Source organism: Rhipicephalus sanguineus, chromosome 4 (assembly GCF_013339695.2).
Source record: "Rhipicephalus sanguineus isolate Rsan-2018 chromosome 4, BIME_Rsan_1.4, whole genome shotgun sequence".
Lineage (NCBI taxonomy): Eukaryota > Metazoa > Arthropoda > Arachnida > Ixodida > Ixodidae > Rhipicephalus > Rhipicephalus sanguineus.
Window position 1 is genome coordinate 183,827,328 of NC_051179.1, and position 7,395 is coordinate 183,834,722.

The 7,395-nt window shown below is 47.4% G+C and overlaps 2 long non-coding RNA genes across 2 annotated transcripts; one reads left to right on the forward strand and one right to left on the reverse strand.

Annotated features, from left to right (window-relative positions):
• Positions 1-472: 472 nt before the first annotated feature.
• Positions 473-2,071, forward strand: LOC119389147 (uncharacterized). Its single transcript, XR_005183029.2, has 3 exons — positions 473-983; positions 1,064-1,205; positions 1,577-2,071. It is a non-coding gene; the product is annotated as an uncharacterized LOC119389147 (long non-coding RNA).
• A 763-nt stretch (positions 2,072-2,834) lies between these two features.
• On the reverse strand, positions 2,835-6,967 carry LOC119390953 (uncharacterized). Its single transcript, XR_005183537.2, has 2 exons — positions 6,787-6,967; positions 2,835-4,328 (listed from the first exon to the last, which is right to left on the reverse strand). It is a non-coding gene; the product is annotated as an uncharacterized LOC119390953 (long non-coding RNA).
• Positions 6,968-7,395: the final 428 nt, after the last annotated feature.

Genomic DNA, 7,395 nt, shown 5'->3' on the forward strand with positions numbered 1-7,395 from the left:
TTATTTCGCTTTCTTTTTTTTCTCTATCAGGACCCGTAATACCATGCTTTAGCGTGTCAAATTGAGATAGTTGAGTTTCAAGCGTAAACCGCGAATCACGCAGTGTCATGATGAGACCGCGCGCTTGCTACAGTGACTGAGATAACTTCAATGACCTCAGTGTGTGGCTTGGTAAAAGCGTCGCTTCCCGCCTTTTTCGTTATCGCCGGCGTACGGATGTGATCTCAAGCATCACAGATTTCTTTCATCTCCGTGAGTGTTACCTTCGTGCTCCGTCGGACGACAATGAATGGACAACTTTGTTGTGCTTCGAGGCAAGACCAAGGTGTGGCTTCTGTCGCTCCTTCGGTCGAAACAACAACGGCCGTATAATGAACCGCTGTTCCGTGTTCCGTATTCCGTTTTGGCCGCCATTAGCGCCCCGTGATTGGTCGTTTCACCTATCACTCAAGTGACGTGTCGGAAGCCCAAATTTTGGTGACGTCAAAATGACGAGTACGCGCTCATTATGCTAAAATATACGGAATCGGTTCCGTCGAAGCGCGGAACAGCCAGCGAGTGGCCCCGTTTCGACGGAATAGCAAACATGGCGGCTTTTTCGTGTTGTTGGCGGCGGTCGCTCGCCGGCTCGGCAGCGCCGTGTGCGCCCGACGACGCGCTCGACATGCCAGTCGATGAAAGAGTTCGCCGTCACCTTCACCCGAAGAAAGGAAGGTGCGGCGGTTGTGCTGATTGTGCGACGAAGTGGCCGAGGAAGGCGACCGACTGCGCTGTCGGTGCAGCCTGTGGGTGTTGTGGGTTCAACAAGTGGGTTCACTTGCCGTGGACGCCAGATGAAAAGGGGGCCTTGAATGTTTCCTACGGCTGCCGGCGTCATCGGATGCGTGGACGGCAGCGTTGCCGTCATCATTGCACGGAAGGGCGACGATCACAAGGCGGCATTTTATCCCCGCAAGGGACATTATGCCCACATCGTCATGCTAGTAAGTATCGGTCTTCCCATCCTTTCGAGCGCATGTCCGCGTAGCGAAATGTGGCTCACAGTGGTTCACGCTTTCGTCAGATCTGCGACGAAGACATGGGAATCCTGCCGTGAACCACTGCGTCTGGGGTCAGACTACGACGCCCACGTCTGGTGGACAACGCGGCTGCGTGAGCGCATCGAAGGGGCCCGGATTGCCGCGGCCGTACCTTCTGGCCTCTAGGTGAGCAGAACAAAAAGTTGGGATATTCACAGTTTGAGCTAGCGGAATATTTGCTCGCGCTATGGTTAATGCCCTGTTTGATTAGCTACAGGTACTGTTGGTAACTGTGACAAATGACAGGATGTCGCTCGCTGCATGTGTGTCATCTTGCAGCTATCGGTTATCCGCTCCAAAATATCGACAAATGACTCACATTGTCATGACAGCCCATTTGTAGTAGTCATGGTTCGCGTAGTACGGGTAAGTCAGACTGGTGAAGTGTAGCATTAGATCATGTAGATGATTCTATCATTTCTCTCTTTGTGTGGCTCAGCCTTGTGGATCTCTTACATTGAAGTAGTATTTACAACACACCACTTGTATTTGTGCAGGTGACAGAGGCTACAAACCAGGACCATGGCTCCTGACACCTCTCCGAGGCTGTCCTCCCAGAAACGCTGTTAAAAAGGCAAGTGCTACACTGCACATGCTGCAATGCAGTCTGTAATGAAGCGTTGTGCTGGGCTATTGAGGAGCTGCTTCCGCTGCGTTCAGCAGTGCAGTTGTACCCTCCATTAAGAATCAGAATATGCATCTCACATTGCTGCAGCATGTGCAGTGTTGCACTTGCCTTTGCATTGCAGAAGGTGACAGAAATGTTCATTTCAGCGATGATTACAATAGTGAGCATGGCAGTGTTGTCAGAGATGACCCCCAACCACTGCTTAGACAAGGAAGGTCATCACGCTCCTCATGTATTCCTGGACAAGCTGTCCGCAGTGGTAATCCGCTATTTGGCTAACTACACCACTGACAACAGCACTAGGCAAGTGTCATTTCAGTGAGAAACATGTGCCTAAGAAGTAACAATAATATATGGGGTTTTCCGTGCCAAAACTGTGATACAATTCTGAGCCACACTGTAGTGGAGGACTGAATTTATCTTGACCACCTGTGGCTCTTTAACGTGAATCTCAATGTAAGTACAGCAGTGATCCTGCATGTTACCCTCATGGAGAGGTGTTCGCTGTCAGCAGGAACTGACCCATGTGCTGAATGAAGTTCAGCAGTGTGACTTCTTACCTGCTAAGACGTTACCTAACAAGTAGAAGAAAACGTTTCGATGTTAAATTTCCTGGTAATGATAAATCGCTGCTGGGTTTCATCATATGCTGTATGACCAGGTCTATCGCAGAACTTGACTGCACGTGACTGGGTCATTTTTATATGGCGGTAGACAGGAACTTTTCATTTAGCAACTGTCAATATAACACACTGTACTCGGCAGCCAAGTGCTATAGCCAATTCACTGAAAAGCAAGGGTTTGTTATTGTTTTTGTTACTGCTGATCGTCCTCTAATCACGAACACTCTGACCGTTATCTGCTCTATGACTGGGAGTGCACACCAAGTCTTTGTCTCCTCACTTCCTGTATAACAACACACGGCTCGCCTTTTGCTTCATGCACAACTTGTGGGCACTGTGCTGTTGTGTTGCACATCCACCACACTGTTCCTTTTGAAACGGCCAACTGATGCTGAAACAGATTGTCTGGCATTTCAAGTACCTTTTTCTCATTCAGAAGTGTGCTCATTTGTGAACGCAGAAGTAATACGAAAGAATATGTAAGCACACTCTTCAAGACAGAACCTTGTAAAAAAAGAATTTATTCATGTTCACACCAATGCAAAGACGGCATATACTTTCTGTAAATAAACGCACATTGTGAAACCGTAGTGTCATGTTTTTAAAGCATTGCTGACATTTATTACATGCACAAGTTACAAGAAACATCATGCTGAAGGAAGCACAGTGTGACATTGTACTGCATGGCTAATTAATGACTACTACAATGCAAATATAGATGACATCAGCATGCCTTTCTACTATGGACATGTTACGTTGCTAAAAGCGTTATATGCGTCTCAAGGAGCACCTTTGTGGTTGCGTGTGGCAGGGACCAATACTGTAAACAATGTCTGCGCACCTCAAATATTAGTTTAAGTTCGGGACATGTTGTCTCTGTTTATTGCTGTGTCCCATCCTATCGCATGAAAAAAAGGGACACATGAAATGTGCACAGTATATGAATCACAAGGTACATGGGCAATTGTGTGCACAGCTATGCATTTCAGATATATTACAGAGTAGTATAGTACCCCTAACAAGATGGCGGTTTGTCAATGTTTATAAGAAAGGACAGTTGCATAACAATGGTATGACATGAAGTGGCAAGACAAACCAATGTATACAGTGTGCAAAACACACCTGTGCAATTGACGGGATGCTTTCCTGAATAGCAATAGCAAAGCTTTTTCTTACAGATATAGCGTCAACATTACATAAATGTAAAATGCATGTTGCAATGTAACTGGCCTAATTTGTTTCCAAAAAAAGTATATGTTTGGTTTTCGAGGGCATAACTTTGCAAAAGGATTGATAGCTGTGACCCACGCAAAAGTCAACTGCAGTTTCAAAAAGGACACAGATAGTAGACTGTGTAATTGTTTTGCTTAGTGTAAAAGCACCTTCTGTGAGTGGCAAACAGGCATACCATCCTTTAGTACAACTCGTAAAAACACTTGTGTCATATACATTCCTAATTCAAGTGACAACTACAGTCTTTTGGTGTACAGTCAAGCATGGTCTGCATATCATTTCAGATAGCTGACTAGCACATGTCAAAAAACTTATGAAGAGCAAGCACTGCCACGAAATCTTGCAGTGTCAGTTTCACTGGAGAGAAAGGCTATGCTTACAGGCTTGCCGCATGAAATGACGCCACATGATATGTGTTGTGTGCATCATTTCAGAAGGCTGACGATCACATATCAAAGCAACTTGTGAAGACGCGCTCACACTGCCACAAGAAAGTGGAGTATCGATTTAAAAACACTTATGCACTACACTTGTCACACCAAAAAGATGACACGCAAGTAAAGAAACACGAAACAAAGAATAGAAAAAAGAAGACAAGTTAAAACGGAAATAAAGTCCTAATGTTCATGGCTGACGAGGTGGCTACAGCAGCAGTGAAGACTGGGGAACTCCAGGCCCAATGGCAGCCAGGAGATGTTAGAGAGTGCCTGCGATGCATTAGGTAGCCGAACGCATGCCTCTCACTCCATCGACAAGCTCCGGATGCTGCAGGTAGAGAAATTCACAATGTATTACAGGCCACTTAATGCAAGAACACACAGGAAACCAAACTAATGCTCCATCGGTTTGATTCGGATAGGCAGCGATGACAAGGAATTTGTCATTGAGCTGGAGAAAAAATCCAACCGTTTTTTGTTATTTATATGTTTAAACCAGGGCCCAACCACAAGAAGTCAAATAGATTTGAAGTGTTAGTTTCACTTATTTTTGTTCCATGAAAATGTGACCCTGAATTGACTCCGCTTCTTCCTAACCTCGGTACAAGCACTTCAAAGTAGCATCGTTAAGTCTTCACACTTGAGCCTCCTTTACGTGGCAAAAAAAAAAAAAAAAAAACTCGGAACTTGGCGAAAAACTCGTAGCACTTCTAGTCACACACACCAAAAACAGGCCCGCCGCTGCTGGAACAGCCTGACAGGTGGCTCCGTAAATTGTCCCCCCTCTTTTTTTTTTTTTTTTTTAAGAGCTCTCGCCGCAACGCGGTAAACCGATGCAGCATATATCAGACAGTTCTTTGCAGGCTACAACAATTATACATAGTTTTCACGGACGTCACAACTGGGGCTTGTGGGATAGGTGGCCGCCATGATGGTGAACTGCTAGCGCGGTGTTATCGTTGGGTGCGTGTGCAGGTCCGATATTTTCGCGTTGTGCGGGCTCAGTAACAGCGCGGCGTCGCAATGCCGATGTGTGCGATGACTGGCTGCAGTGCGAGAAGCACGTCTGCCGCACAGAAAACGGACCTGGAGCCAAGAACCGGGCTCTACCGATTGCCGAAAGTGATAACTCGGCAATGCGACCGCACGAAAGTGTTGTCGGAGCAGCGTCGGCGTCTCTGGCTCGCTCGCATCAACAGAAAGAGCCTCAAGAACCTGGATTACCTCCGTGTATGCGGTCGGCGTTTCATGTAAGCAAAACAGGACGAAGCGAAAACTTCAAAAAATTAACGCCACCGCTTACAATCGCCTGCAACACAGCCGTCGCTGTGTGTGCAGCGGTTTAAACCTCGCAGGAGCTCTCCGGGTCGCGTTCGAGCCCGTTCCGGATCTTCTGCTGCTTAACGGGCACCTTCGACTGCGATCCGCGCGTACTGCAATCGAGTTAAAATGTCACTGTCTGCACCAAACTGCTGAGTTTAACGTGCTCGATGCGTGTTGTTTGTACCGTGCATTGAAACTGCCGTTCACATCGGGCTACTGATCGCGAGTGCCTTCTGTAATTTTGCGCTGTTCGTAACAGCTTGTAACGAGACCGTTTTCGCGCTGAAGTCGCAATTTCACATGCAACAGCGCGCCAGGTTTTCACTGTTGATGTTTTGTAATTTGCAGGACAGCCAGCGAGTCTAATGGACAACACAAACCCAGATTGGGTGCCGAGCCAACACTTGGGATACAGCAACCGCACAGCACCGGGCGTAAACTCTACTTCTCGGTACAAGCGCGCCAAAAATCGGCTGGCAAAAAAAAAAAAAAGGGGCCACAGCCGCGAACGCAGCTAACATTCAGCCGGCAGAGGTTGACCATCCTTCGCCCGAAATGGTCGATGCAGACGATCACTTCAGTCAAGAGATGCCTGCTGAATAACTTTACCTCGCTCAACACGATGACGCGCTTGGAGGGTACCCGCTTTGCTGTCACGCCGCTCACACGGCCACTGGTGAAGTAGTTGTGAGCCTCAAGTGACTTGTAAGCTTTCATTTCGGTGAGCGATACGTGGTTCGTCCGCAGCACCAAATAGTTCACGATGTCGGCATGCGTCGTAACCGGTAGTATAGCTCCACTGCCGTCGTCGTGTCAGTACCGGCGCACAACGTGTAGGGGTCAACTCCATCGCACATGCTGATCTTCGCTTCATAACGTGCACGCGTCGGATCCACCAGCTCGGCAAAATATGACGGGCAGAATTCCTTCCGCCTGACAGGCGCCATCATTCAAACACTCGATAGCTCGCAAGGTAGCAAAATCAATGACTACCACGCCGACAGACTGCAGGAAGACAGCGATGAACACTCGTGCGCACGCTTGGGCATGCTCGCGCGCGTTTGTCGCTGTTCTCCAACATGGCGGACACCGCCAGCCGACGACGGTGTGACGTCACATGAAAACTATGTATACTTATCACAGCTATTCGTTATATCATCACAAATGAAACACCGTGGCGTGCATGTTAACGCAAATATTTTACGCAACAAGTTTCTTCTGTGCAAGTTCGATTCAGCAGAAATGTACGTAAAATGCACAGGGGAAACAACTGAATGTGCACGTCCATGTACGCTGTAACTACGCTCGCTCACGCACCTCGTTCACGAAATCAAAAGGTGAAGCTTACTAGATATCAGACGATAGTACAGGCTTCCCCAGTTCATAACGATTTTTTTTTTGCTACCTGTAAGAACCAAAGCAAACATAACGCGGTAACGGCATGCTCGGCATTGTTTACTCACCTTACGGCTAGAATTCCATGTTTTCCTTGCCCTTCGCAGCTTCTGATATTCCTCTGCGACGCAAATACTCCCCGGTAGTCGCGATCACATTCTTTTCGCAGCATTATAGGTGACAGAACAGAAAACGCGGCTCGCAGAGACGATCAGCTGTTTTTCTCGCAACGGCCGCCTTAAGCGACTTGGATTGGATGCAAATCCGACACCCATGTGGCTACGACTCTCAAAATACGTTTGTTTTGCGTTTACTTCGCATTAATTTTAGCACCAGAAGCTCATAAAACGAATTTATTTTCATTTACGTACAACTGTTGTTTTGTCACACGCTCGCGGACGAAATAAAAGAGTTATACGGCCCCTTTGCGGCCCTCAACCAAAAAGTCACTAAAGCCCCTAAATTTTCTCCCCGAAAATACCTACAAAATACTAGGGATTTCCCCAGAATTCCTACGTAAAAAACGCCAACTGCCGCACTTGTCTTGCTCAACAAGCTATGGGCGGCTACGAGCGCTTTTTATTGGCCAAATTCGAAAAACGTCGCGGCTTCCGCCGTGGGCGGTGCCTCAAGCGTGACGTAACAGGGAAAACGGAATACGGAACACGGAATAAAAG